Source organism: Pinus tabuliformis, chromosome Q (assembly GCF_031772625.1).
Source record: "Pinus tabuliformis cultivar Carrire ecotype Pingquan chromosome Q, CPIR1, whole genome shotgun sequence".
Lineage (NCBI taxonomy): Eukaryota > Viridiplantae > Streptophyta > Pinopsida > Pinales > Pinaceae > Pinus > Pinus tabuliformis.
This window is the reverse complement of record NC_142296.1, coordinates 480,145,886-480,160,593: the sequence shown is the minus strand read 5'-3', so window position 1 is coordinate 480,160,593 and position 14,708 is coordinate 480,145,886. Positions and strand designations below refer to the sequence as shown.

General features: G+C 41.5%; 1 pseudogene; it reads right to left on the bottom strand.

Moving 5' to 3' along the window:
- Positions 1-2,465: 2,465 nt before the first annotated feature.
- Positions 2,466-3,383, bottom strand: LOC149220270 (receptor like protein kinase S.2 pseudogene; annotated as a pseudogene).
- Positions 3,384-14,708: the final 11,325 nt, after the last annotated feature.

Genomic DNA, 14,708 nt, shown 5'->3' with positions numbered 1-14,708 from the left:
TTGAACAAGAAGTATGCATTCATTTCTCCAGTGTTGTTAAATTTAGGCATCGCCTCAGCCCATTTAGTAAAGTAGTCAACAGCGACAATAATATAACCATGCCCCCCGGCCAAGTGAGGTTTACATGTCATGAAGTTGATACCCCATTTCACAAAGGGACCAACAGCGATAACAGGATGCAATAAAGAGGGTAGAGCATAGGTCTTACGATTGTATATATGGCACGCATGACACTTCTGGACAACGAGGATGTAGTCTTGAAAGATGGTAGGCTAGAAGTAACCAGCACGAAAAAATTTCTAGGTGGTAGCATAACTAGATAAATGTCCACCACATTCCCCCGAGTGGAATTCATTTAAGACTTTTTTGGCCTCCTCAAGTTTGGGGCACCTACATAAGATCGTATGGATACCATGACGGTAAAGGGTGTCATCGATAATGATGTAATTTTGGGATTGGTAATGAATAAGTTGATGCTCCGAGTGAGAGATATTAGACTGGAAAGTCTAGGTCTGGAGATAAATTAGGAAATATCCATACCATGGGTGAGATGATGAGATTATGAATCAAGGGAAGGGAGATCACGCATTAGTTCCACAAACAATAGGAATTTCTTCGACTTGGATTTGATGAACTCTAGGTAAAATTCTTGTAAGATGATAATCCATTTTGAGTGCTTGCCCCCAAGCAATTGACATGACAAAATGTATGTCATAGGGTTACAATCCGAAACGACCATATTTTTCTGAAGCAAGATGTAATGGTGAAATCTTTGGATGGCTTGAATGGCTACTCAACACAAACTTTTCCACATGGGAATACCGGATCTTGGTATCATTAAGATTCTAACTCAGATAGTAGATGGAATTTTCAGTCCCTAAATCATCTTCTTGGACCAATACCATTGCTATAGTATAAATAGCAGCAGCAAGATACAGGAAGTAGTCGCGCTGATAATCAGGGACATAAAGAAGAGATGCCTGAACTAGTACATCTTTTAGGGCATCAAACGCTTTTTGAGTTGTGTCATCCCAATAAAAGGGAATCCCATTTTTCAACAAGTGAGTAAATACTTTGTCCAAATCAATGTAATTAGGGACAAATATTCGTAGGAAGTTAGCTTTCCCTTGAATTCGTTGAAGCTAAACAAGTCAAGTAAGTGCACGAAAATCAATAACTGTTTGTACGTACAATGGATCGGTGTGAATTCCTTGTTTCAATATAATGAAACCTAGGAGTTGACTAGAATTAGCACAAAACACACATTTTTGTGGGCTAAGTCGAATATTATAATGTCTACAATAAAGAAAAATAGCCTGAAAATGCATCGAGTGATTAGTCTGATGTTTGGAGTGAGTAGGGAAGGCATCCAAATATGGTTGAATGATGTATTTTATATCATGAAAAGCGAAGTCCATCTCGGCAACCATGTTGCCCTCGCTGAAGCTCTCCGTTGCAGTGATTATTTCCCGTAGCGTGAACTCTCATGGTGTGTCTATAAGCTGAGCGTAGTCTGTTGGCGTGGAGTGAATTCAGGTAGCGCTATCGTTGTTTGAGGTCAGACTATGGACTTTGCCAGAGCCTCTCAGACTGCTAGTAATATAGCTACCTCAAATGTTCAGATCGAGACCTCCATGAGTGTAGCGAAACAAATATATTTCATTCACCAGGAAAATAAAACCCTTGGCAACAAAAGAGTCCCTTTGAAGCCTAATAGGAAATTTACCCGACAACACAAATTAATTACAGAGAATTACTGAGAGGAACAAATATAAAAATTAACCAACACTAACCATAATCACATAAACACACATGTTTATCCAGAAAACCCCAAATCCGAGGAAAAACCCAACCTAATGATTTCTCATTAGCATTGAACAAAACCCTAGCCAATCCAACCAAGTGAGCCTTCACCGCTCACCTCCAGGCCTTATGTTACAATGAAGTCCTTCCAGCCTTTTATAGGATCCATTACATATAATACCACGGGCAGAATACTATGGGTGCACAATACCATGTGCCCCAAAACCATGACTATTTAACCTGGTCAAAATTGACTCTATCCCAAGTCAAGTTTACCTATCAATTCCCCCTTAAACTTTACTTGGGGTTCCTTGACTAACTTCAGCCAAACCTGCTAAGTGAGACAATCCCGCTCACTCTAGCCCTTACCCCCCTCAGAGTTTTTACCTGAGGTATTGTTAACCCTACATCCCCTCTATCACCTAGGTCTAACCAGACTTTACTAGTGATTACCCAGGGGTACACATGCCTTACCAAGTCTTACAGTGGTATGCCCATTTACATGCAATAATTTTGACTTCATTAATTTATTTATTTTTTCATTGTTGCTCTTCTAACCCATCCTCTCTCATTTCTCCTTTGCTCAAAAAATTCTATCAAACCGTTTGAATTCCCATACAACATCACTGTAGAGTTATCATCTACCATGTTGGACATAAAAATCACTGTATGCCGAGAGCCTGTATTCTCTTCACCAACAAAGTTGTTTCTTCCAGGTTCGACTCCCATTCTGGTTGTGGGTTCTCTGTTTGTAACAGCAGGGTAGTCAGCAAGTGGTCATCGCCGTCCAAAATATGAGTAACCTGCCTCATCGTAGGTCGCACTTTCGAATCCAAGCGAGTGCAAAGGAAACCCAGGTTAAGCAATCTGTTCATTTCTTTTTGATTGAATTCGCCTTCCAGCCTCACATCCACTAGCCTTTCCTTTTTATCCAACTGTCTAATCTTATCAACAAGTAAAATGGTCGGGAACCTGAAATCGACGGCCATTCTACTAGACACAACCTCCAGGACCACGACCCCGAAGCTGAAAACGTCGGCCTCTGTCGTTGCCCTACCCGAGGCCACGTATTCAGGGTACATGTACCCGAAGATCCCACAGACAGCACCGGTGGCATGGTGATCGTTGTCGCCATGGGCGACGAACTCCGCCAGCGCGAAGCCCCCGAGGCGAGGGCTCAGGTCTGCATCCAGGAAGACGTTGTTCGCCATGACGCCCTTGTGGACAACGATCTCCTCCCATTCCTCGTGCAAGTACAGCAGTGCCGCAGAGAGCCCCTTGACGATCTTGTACCGGCTGGGCCAGTCGAGCACGAAGCCCTTCTTGTGGCACAGCATCTTGCTCAGCGACCGGTTCATCAGGTAATCGTAGACGACCAGGATTTTGCCCTTCTCGGTGCACCAACCCCGGAGCTGCACCAGGTTCTGGTGGCAGAGGCGCCCGAGGTTCGAGAGCTCGTGCGCGAAACAGGCACGAAGCGCCAGGCAGGTTTTCATCCCCAGGCGTTTAACTAAGATTCGCACATTCGAATCCCGTAGCACGCCACGGTAGGCCATGCCGAAGTCCATCTCGGCAACCATGTTGCCCTCGCCGAAGCTCTTTATTGCAACGATTATTTCTCGTAGCGTGAACTCCCATAGTACGTCTACAAGCTGAGCATAGTTCGTTGGTGTGGAGTGAATTTAGGTAGCGCTATCGTTGTTTGAGGTCAGACTATGGACTTTGCTGGAGCCTCTCGGACTACTAGTAATATAGCTACCTCAAATCTTCCGATCGAGACCTCCATAAGTGTAGCAAATCAAAGTTATTTCATTCACCGGGCCAATAAAACCCTTAGCAACAAAAGTGTTCCTTTGAAGCCAACATTTGGCTCTAATACCAATTGTAGTTTTTAACCCCGTACAGAAATTACCTGCATACGAATTCTAAAAAATAGAAAAATAAACAATGCGAGAGCATAACACATAAAACACATATACACAAATTTTCCCACTGGATCCCAAAACTAGGACTACCAACTTGATTTTTCATTATGTTCCTTTCAATGTTACAATACATATTTATACATGTCGAAGCACCCAATACCATGGACCGAAAAACCATCGCATCCAATACCATAGACCAAAAACCATCGCATCCAATACCATGGACCAAAAAACCATCGCGTCCAAAAAACATGTGTGAAAATCATGCACAAAATCATAGGTGGGTCCGCCCAACCTAACATAGGGTCCAAAACCAAAATTTTCTGAGGCGTTGCCCCAGACCCCATAAAGTGGGGTTACGGGTGCCCTTCAAACCCCCTGTTAACTACATGGAAAGAATATAACACAACCCAATAGTGAGTATGGAGGACATCCAAATATGGTTGAACGATGTATTTGATATCATGAAAAGCATAATCCATGGCATGTTGAAATGTAGTCCCAGCATTCTTTAAACCAAACGGGAGTTTCCTATAGGAAAAATTTCCCTAGGGACAAATAAAATCAGTTTTAGGTTGGTCCATTGGGAGAATGTTGATTCAATTATAGCCCGAAATCCCATCCATAAATGAATAAATTTCACAGCCAACGCAGTCATCAACAATATGGTCAATAAATGGGCTAGGATAATTTTTGTTTGGACATGCACGATTCACATCTCGATAATCAACGCACACTCAAATGGTGCCATGTTTCTTCATGATAGGAACTACATTTGACACCCAATCAGTTAAAGGAACAAGGCATTTGAAACCAGCTCGAAGGATCTTTTCAAATTCAACCTTAATACTAGCAATGTTCTTTGGATGGACCAAACAGAGTTACTGTCAGACTGCTTTTGCATAAGGATATGTCTTAAATTCATGTGCAACTATCTTTGGGTCGATACCTGGAATCTCTTCGTAGGTCTAGGAAAAGACATCTCAGAACTCATAGAAAAGGCCTCGATAAGTCTCAATCATGGATGGAGAACAAGATGCACAACACCTGGCTTAATGGAAATATCAAGAGGTATTGTCTCTTCGATATTCGAAAGGTTCTTTTCCAAATCGACCTCATGAATAGACATGAAATTCATAAAAATATTGACAGAATTGGGCGAGTATACATCACTGAGACTATCCTCAAAGGAATCTGGTAAGGAGGAATGATGATGATGTTCATCCCACATTGCGTCATCCGACATCATTATTTCCATGATGCTTTCGTCGGTAGGGAATACTGAGAACCAATCGGAAGACATACCATAGTCCAGTGATATTTCTACCCAATTAAGCGAATCAAAATAACAAACTGCACAAGCCAAACAAATGGCTTTGTAATCTAGCTCAATAGGGCTTAGCGACATTCAATCGCAAAAAATTTAGATGTCAGTTTCATATTGTACAATCCATGGATCTGTCAGGATAGTGGAAGATGATATCATGTTGATATAGGCTACCGAAGATGAGTTGTTGCGAAGGAGAGGAGGAGGGAGTGAAAAGGTCCCCATAAGCGAAGAATCCTTCAACAATCCAACTCCAACATGTTGATATGACTATAGAGTTTCCCCTACAAGAGGGACACTTCCAGTAACATGTGAATCGAAGGAAAAAAAGGTGAGTTGGTCTATGGATACAATTATGCCTTTATCAGGAAAGGTGATCATATGAAAGTAAGTCGAAATGACACCATCCATGGCATAAACCCATGTATCTCCCAATAGAACGTTGTAATCGAGAGGTCCGTCAATAACTCCGCCTTTTATGGACACAGTTTTTCCCCCTAATTCAACTTGTAGGGTGATCCATGGTTCTTTTGCTTATAGATGTATGGAAAGAATCACATGTACAAATTGCAGCCTAATAGAGAAATTAAATGTCCACATATTAAAAGAAGAAGAAAAACACATAAAGGCACAACAGGAAGACAACAAGACTTGATAATGGAGTTCGTCAAGCTCGAACTACGTCTCCAGGCCTTGCTCGATCAATGGGGAGGCCTTCATATATTAAGTGGCATGAAAAGAAGAGAATTACATTCACCAGTTACATAAAAGAGGCTTATACCTCTATTTTGGAAAATGGTTGTGAAATGGAGACCTCAGATGGAGAAATGGACAACACCAATGCGTTCGTGGTGTTGAGAGGGGCTGAAATCATATAAAACTTGTCCAAGTCAGACAAAATGCACTATCGGCCACCTGAAAGCTCTCCTGCCTCAAACAGCGTGCTAAAAATCCTCTCTCTCTCTGCATTTTGTTGCGTACATCGGGCTTTATCATACAAGGCTACTTCAAATTCGTGGGTTTTTTTATTATAATGGAAGGTTATTCGAACGGATGGATCAATCGAGCGCGATCAATCTGCCCTTCCCTCACAAAAACCCTAAAATTTCCCTTTTTCCATTTAAGTGCATATTACACAGAAAACACTACAAAAATCGAAGTCCCGAACTTCAAAATATATCAAATCGGGCTTATAGACCCATCGGGTCCGGCCCTGATATCGCAATCATCATATTGCTTATTCAATGGCCCTTTATCACGGGGATCTTCCGATCACCGATATCGGCGTATTGCATCGGCCCTATCGAATCGACACATCACATCGTTGAGGCTTATGGGTCCTGGTCCTTGGTCCTGTCGATCGCCGATTGGCCGATCGCTCCGATTACTGATCGCAATCACAAGTTGTCTTTGCTCAGTTCCGATATCACACATCGCATACCCTCGACTCCGATTAATCAAAGATCGCTGATCGGGGGCTCCACTGCGCCTCCTTAAGTCCGTCCTTTTGGACCCTCCGATTGCGATTTTCCTTTTAAAAGGCTTAAAGACACTTTTAAGAGAAAATGACTCATTTTCAAAGGAGCTAAAGCAAACTCTTTCTGCCACAACTTCATCATCCAGACTCGGATTGGAGTGTCATTTGCACCGTTGGAATCAGGGCGACGAGCACTTTGATCTGATGTCAGGATACTTGCTTTTCTGGCACTTTGAATTTTTATATTTTCCATGCTACTGTACCTGAAGATCCACCTGAATCAATCCTCCCCATTGAGGAGCTTTTGGACCACCAAAAGCTTTCATTAGTCAATTGGCAACTGAGGGAACTGTTCCCTCACCTTTTCCTTCTCCAGCCATTTGGCCTTGCTGGGGTGCATTCCCTTTAAACCAACTCGAAGGTATTCCACATCTCCTCGCCGTGAAGTCTTGGTCCTTCTGTCAAGGATGATGTCTTTTGATAACTCATCGAGATATTCTGGAGCAAAATCATCAATTGTAGGAACTATGCCCACCTCATCAGTGTCCATGATCAATGGTGGTTCATATAGCTTTAGGTTCTCTACATTCACTACTAAGTACATCTACATATATATCGACAAATCAAGACGAAAGGCATTGTTTCCAATCTTCTCCAATATGGTGAATGTACCATACCAGATGAGTCGCAATTTCTTCCCTTCCCCCTTCATCCTGTCCTTGTTGATGTGGAACCACACTTTGTCACCCACTTGGAATTGGTGGTTGACTCAGTGTTTGTCATGTTGAGCCTTGTAACGGGCTTGACTTTTCTCCAACTTCTCTTGTACAGCTTGGTGAATCAATTGGATTCGCTGAATGAATTGCTGAGTTGTGTCCCCATCATTATGTCCACTGGAGCCATCTTCCCTTCCAAAGACCATATCAAAAGGGTCCTTTGGCAGGTAACCAAAACATGTCTCAAATGGTGAACGCTGCGTAGATGAATGCACTGCTCAGTTGTAGGAATGTTGTACATATGGGAGATGTTCATCCCACAACTTGGGATGTTTCCCACAATAGCCTCGTAGCAAGTGTACCACGGTACAGTTGACAACCTCTATCTGTCCGTTAGTTTGTGGATGAAATTTCGTGCTTCTTTTCAATTTGGTGTCCATCATCCTCCACAAGCTGGTCCAAAACTCTCCAAGAAAGCGAGAGTCCCGATCTGACACAATTGATGTGGGTAATCCAAAATGGACCCAAACATGCTGAAAGAAAAGAGAAGTAGTTTGCTCTGCAGTGATCTGCTTTTTACAAGGCATAAGAATACACATCTTGCTAAAATGGTCAACGACGACATACAAATAGTTGTGACTCTTCCTAGACAAAGGCAAACCTCCTACAAAGTCCATTGACACACTTTCCCATGGACGACTCGAAATAGGGAGTGGTGTGTAGAGCCCAAGTTTTCTATTAGGTAGAACACATCACACAACCCTTTACATAGCAAGTCATAATGTTTTTCATATGATGCCAAAAACAAAATCTTTGTACATGACATAAAGTCTTTTCGACACCAAAGTGTCCAGACACAAGAGAGGTGTGGACCTCTTGAATTACATGTACTCTTTCCCCTATGGGAATACACAATTTACCAAGGTGATACAACAGTTTCCCCTACAAATGATAGTTGTCCACCTGTGAACCATGGGTTAGTTTTGCATAAATCTCCTTAAAGTCATCATCGTTAGCATATTGTTCAGCATAACTCTCAAAAGACAACGAAGCATTATGCAAAATAACAGAAGCAGAAATAGGAGGGCGAGATAACATATCGGCCACTTTATTGCTAGTGCCCTTCTTATACTTTATTACCAGATGAAACTGTTGAAGAAAACCCATCCACCTAAAGTGACGAGATTGTTGCAACTTGGTTTGTGAATGAAGGTACTGCAAGGGCTGATGATCTGTATGGATGATGGTCTCTTTGCCGATTAGGTAGTGTTTCCACTTTTTCACACTCTGCACCAAGGCATAAAGGTCCTTGTCATAAGTGGGATAGTTTATCAGAGCTTGAGAAAAATTCTCAGAATGGTAACAAATCGACTTCTTTTGCTGCATCAGTACAGCTCCCATGGCATAACCGCTGGCATCGGTTTCGATCTCGAATGGCTTTTGGAGATCGGGTAAGGCTAACATTGGTGCGGTGCTAATCTTTTCCTTCAATGTTTCAAAGGACTTCTGTTGTCTTCCTCCCTATTGGAAGACCTTTTTCACACTTGTCAATGTGTGCAGAGGTGTTGTAATAATAGAGAAATTAGCAATAAATCTCCTCCAATACTGGACTACACCTAGAAAGTTATGGACCTCGGTTACACTAGTAGGCTTAGGCCAATTTACAATTGCTTCAGCTTTAGAAGGATCAATATTTAACTGACCATGACCAACAATATGACCTAGGTAACCCAAAGAGGTTTTCCCCAACTCACACTTTGACAACTTTACAAAGTGTTTTTCATTTTTCAATACATCAAGCACTTTATTTACATGACACACATGTTCAACCCAACTTTTGTTAAAGACAAGTATATCATCCAAATATACAAGAACAAATTCTTCAATAAAAGGCCGAAAGAGATCATTCATAACCCTCAAAAAAGTGGTTGGAGCGTTGCAAATTCCGAATGGCATCACATCCATTGGAACAGACCCTGTTTGGTCTTGAAGGCGGTTTTCCACGCGTCCTGCTCTGCAATTCGGACCTGGTGATAACCACTGTGCAAATCCAATTTGGTGAAATAAACAACATTCTTTAATTGATCTAATAAATCATCTATGCATGGAAGAGGGTAGCGATTTTTCACCATGATCTTGTTTAATGTGCGGTAATCCACACACATCCTCCATGTGTCGTATTTCTTTGGGACTAAGACAATTGGTGAACCACGCGAAGAAGCACTCGGCCTGATGACCCCTTGGTCTAGCAATTCCTGCACCTGTTTCTTGATTTCCTCCATCTCAATGGTCGACATCCTGTACATGCCAATATTTGGAAAAGGAGCATCATGCTGCAAATGGATTTCATGTTGGATTTTCCTCTTCGGAGGCAATCCCTTCTGTTCCTGAAATAGCTCATCATAATTAGAAATTAATTTAAATAATTCTTTTTTATGTTCCTGATCGCAGCCCTGGAAAGCATCAACTAATTCTACCTCTTTTCCCCTTACAACCATAAGCATGAAACCCTTACTGGAATTCACCAGTATTTTCATTTGTCCAGTGCTTACAAGGCTGGCATTGATTTTATTTTGATGAGCCCTTACTTTATATTCTACCCCATTTTTTGTGATTTGGTATTTGTTCTCATGACGGAAAAATATTGCCTTTCTATCATACAGATATGGACTCCCTAACACCATGCCACAGATATCCAATGGTATTACATCCAGTTCTACTTCGTCCACTAGCTTAGAAGCGATCACAAATTTGACTTTACACTACTTGGTTACATTCAGTTTTGCTTTATCATGTATCCATCCAAGCGGGTAAGGTTTTGGATGTGGTTTTGTTTCTAAGCCAAGTTTCTTTACCAGGGATTCTGCGATTAAATTTGCTTGGGATCCAGTATCAAACAGAGTTTCAACTTTAGTATGATTTACAACAACTCTGATATGAAACAGTTCAATTCTCTTTCGATCATTAGGAAGGGACTCATTTACAAAACTAGTGCCTTCATGCGATTCAGAATTAACATGAGGTGTAAGAGTACCTTTTGTTCCTAGTGCTATGAGCAATGCTTCATCTCCCAAATCTGATCCAAGGTCTTGATGCGTAGTTGCCATTGTCTTCTGCTTCCCTTTTCCTCCATATCTCTTTGGACGCTTTTGTAGGTGTTTTTTCCAACAGTGATCGTCATCGTGGCCTTCCTTTTTGCAGTGACTGCATTATGGCCTTTCTCCTTCTTTTGCTATTGTCGTCTTCTTCTCCTTTCCTTTCCATTTCACTTTGGATTTTCCATTGGGAGGTTTGAACGGTGTTTTCTAGACTAATCATCTCTTTCATTTTTTCCCTTGTTCTCAATATGAATTGCCTTTACACTGGCTGCGTCAATAGTGGTTAGTTCAAACAACAACAATGAATACCTAATGTAGCTATGCAATGAGCTAATATACTTAGTTACAACTTCAGGTGTATCAAGTGCAATACCCAAATTCAGTGCTTGCTTTCTAAACTCCTCTGTAAAAATCTAAACATCCTGACCTTTTCCTTGCCTTAAATACTGCCAATTCATTAAAGCTTTTTGCTTGTATCCTAAGGGATAAAATTGTTCCTTTAACGCATAAATAAAATCGGGCCATGAGGAAGAGAGGTTACCCACATTCTTACTGTGCTACAATTTGCTCTCCCACCAAATGAGAGCGATGATGCTCAGCCGTAGAGAGGCCAACTGAATCTTTGCCTCATCCTACACGATCTATTGAATCTTGCAGTAGACCTCAATCTGCCTAATCTAATTATTAAGCTTTTTTTCATTTCTTTCACCATTAAACATGGGAAGATCAAATTTAACATCTAATTTAAAGAAAGGCTTCTTAGATGCATCCTTTGAATTTCTACAATTATGGTGGTGAGAGGAAGGAGAACCTTCAATCCCGGAAGGAGAAGGAGGGGGTTCTTCTCCACCATTCCCATGTGCTAAACCTTGTCCTTCTGGGTTTCTCTCCTCTACTTTCTCCAGCATTAACACTAGCTAACTGATATTCTCTGACATTGAATAGAAGGTCTTGGGGAAATTGCACTCCTCTTCAAGATGAGCATCATCTTCTGCCATGTTTCTCCTTCGATGTGCATGCCCTACTTCGGGATCAAAAGGCTCTAAATCCCCTTTGCCTCTTCGAAGTATGTCTCTTGTTAGCATACAAACATGCAATTCACATCTAAAAATACCTACTCTAATACCACTTGATCCAGGGTTCTTTTTCTTATAGATGTATGGAAAGAATCACATGTAGAAATTGCAGCCTAATAGAGAAATTAAATGTGCACACATTAAAAGAAGAAGAAAAATACATAAAGGCACAATAGGAAGACAACAAGACTTGATAACAGAGTTCTTCCAACTCTGACTACGTCTTCGGGCCCTGCTCGATCAATGGGGAGGCCTTCATATATTAAGTGGCATGAAAAGAAGGGAATTACATTCACCAGTTACATAAAAAGAGGTTTATACCTATATTCTGGAAAATGGTTGTGAAATGGAGACCTCAGATGGAGAAATGGATAGCACCAATGCGTCAGTGGCATTAAGAAGGGCTGAAATCATATAAATCTTGTCCAAATCAGAAAAAATGCACTATCAGCCACCTGAAAGCTCTCCTGCCTCGAACAGCGTGCTGAAAATCCTCTCTCTCTGTGCATTTTTCTATGTACATCGGGCTTTATAATACAAGGCTGCTTCAAATTCGAGGGTTGTTTGATTATAATGGAAGGTTGTTCGAATGGATGGATCAATCGGGCATGATGAATCCGCCCTTCCCTCACAAAAACCCCGAAATTGGCCTTTTTCCGTTTAAGTGGATATTACACAGAAAACACTAGAAAAACCAAAGTCTCGAACTTCAAAATATATCAAATTGGGCTTATAGACCCATCGGGTCTGGCCCCAATATCGCAATCGGCATATCGCTTATTCAATGTCCCTTTATCTCGGGGATCCACCGATCACTGATCGCCGATCTGGTCGATCGCCAATCGCCGATATTAGTGTAGCCCATCAACCCTATCGAATTAGCATATCACATCACTGAGGCTCAGGGATCTTGTTCCTTGGTCCCGCCGATTGCTCTAATCACCGATCGCAATCGGAAGTTGTCTCTGCCCGGTTCTGATATCGCACATCGCAGGCCCCCAACTCCGATTAATCGGAGATCGCTGATCTGGGGCTCCGTTGTGCCTCCTTAAGTCCGCCCTTTTGGACCCTCCAATTGAAATTTGCCTTTTAAAAGGCTTAAAGCCACTTTTAAGAGAAAATGCCTCATTTTCAAAGGAACTAAGGCAAACTCTTTCTGCCACAACTTCATCATCCGGACTCGGATTGGAGTGTCGTTCACACCATTGGAATCAGGGCAATGAGCACTTTGATCTCATGTTAGGATACTTGCTTTTTTTCCACTTTGAATTTTGATATTTTCCATGCTACTGTACTTGAAGATCCACCTGGATCATAGGGAGTTGAAAATCCCACAAGATTTGTATGTTCTCCCATCAAAGGCTTTCAATGTATCTTATCATAAAGTGTGTAGGATTGGTTATAAACCAAATCCAAATATTGTGCATGAGAAATTACTTGATCTTATGTCACGACTCCACCTTTGCCCACATCTTCTGTTATGGGTGCCAACATAGATTTGGTAAACCATTATGTGAGAAATTGATTGGCAACATAAGTTTTGACCAACTAGAAACGACGCCTCCACTCATGAATGTGATTTGAAATGTGAGTGGAATCAGATTGTTTGAATTTGGTTAATAGTTTTGTTCCAATTTTGTATTTGATGGGCAACTGGAAATGTGTGAGGAAGGTTGTGGCTAAGGTGCTAAAATAATGAAATGAAGCTTTGGGTAACTCGATATACCATTTAGCAGCGGTACCCGTAAGAGTTCTTTGGAAAAGATGAAGTCGAATAAAATCACAATTAAGGGAGTTTGATTAACACCATAGATGATACATCATGACATGCATCGACAGGTCTTCTCCTAGATTCCCATTGAATTTAGGGATATCAAAAGGCAATTTGGTAGGAATAATCGGCCACCAAGGCGAATGAGTGATGGGGTCATTGGTGAGCCGAGTCAAATCTGGAAACTCAAGAGTGGCCACAAAAGGCAACTGTCGATTAAAGTCCAGCAGAGGGTGACCTATATATGAAGGAATATCTTGGGTAAGAGGCACTTGGATTCCTAGATAAGGAGGGTTTTTGTAATAAGGAACCTAGGTACCAAAATAAGGAGGATTTTGATAGCTAGAATACAAGTGACCTTGTTGACTAGCCCCAGGGTAACCATGAATTTGTTGGCCTTGAAAAGGCACCTGAGGAATACCCTAATAAGGTCTATACTATTGCCCGATGGGATTTTTCATTGTCCCATGATAAAACGGGTTCGATTGATGTTGTGCCATGCCGAACACAGTCTTTCCTACTGGAATTTGAGGAATACCTTGTGAAAATGCTTGATATTGTAAAGGAACTTGTAAAGGTTGAGTAAGTGGGACCTGAGAGGTACTAAATACTGAAGGAACGGGTTGAGATGCAATCACAGCTTTTACAGATTGAGTTACATTAATTTGAGCTTGTTGAGGTATAGATTGAGGAATAGGAGCTTGAGATGATGGCACGGGTTTGGAAATAAGCAATGAACCCAACATCGAACCAGGTTGAATGGGAAAAGTAGGTTTTCAAACACTAGCAACCATTCCAGGATAAGGAGGACTATAATAAGGTTGATTACCAATTTGAGGTATACCAACAACAAGTTTCCCCCTACCAAAGGAGGAGGGGATGATGGAGGAAATTTCCCCTCATGTGGAGGGTACCCAACGTAAGGATAGTTAGGCTATTAAATAATACCTTTCCCACTAACATAGGGGCTAGACTGTCGTTCAACCACCGGTGTAGGAGGAGGAGAAGGAGTAGGCTGAGCAGCACTCATAAGAGTAGTGCCAGATGGAATTCCAAAAGTGGAAGACATGGTGGATGTCAATAAACTAGAAGATGCACCAAATAAGGTACCAGATAAGGATTGATAACCTGGTGGGATGTACATGCCACCATCCAAATGTGCCTATGGCGATGTTGAAAAAATATATGTGGAAGCGACATTTGGTGTTTCAACCATAGTGGTAGACATAGGATGGGAAGCCATATCAGTTCTATTCATGGTCAATAATCCCAATGTAGATTGCCGCATGAAATTCGTGGGTGAGTCAAAAGAACCAGGTAGAGGATTTTGTATAGGATGTGGAGGAAGAAGAGGATTGTTGGGTTGTGTTATTTTTTTGGACCTTATATTTGGTGGGTGTACCTACCTATGGTTTTGTACATGGATTTCGCACATGGTTTTGGGCATGATGATTTTCTGTCCATGGTATTTTGTAGATCCAGTCAAGGGAACTATGGTTATGTTCGAATCCAGAG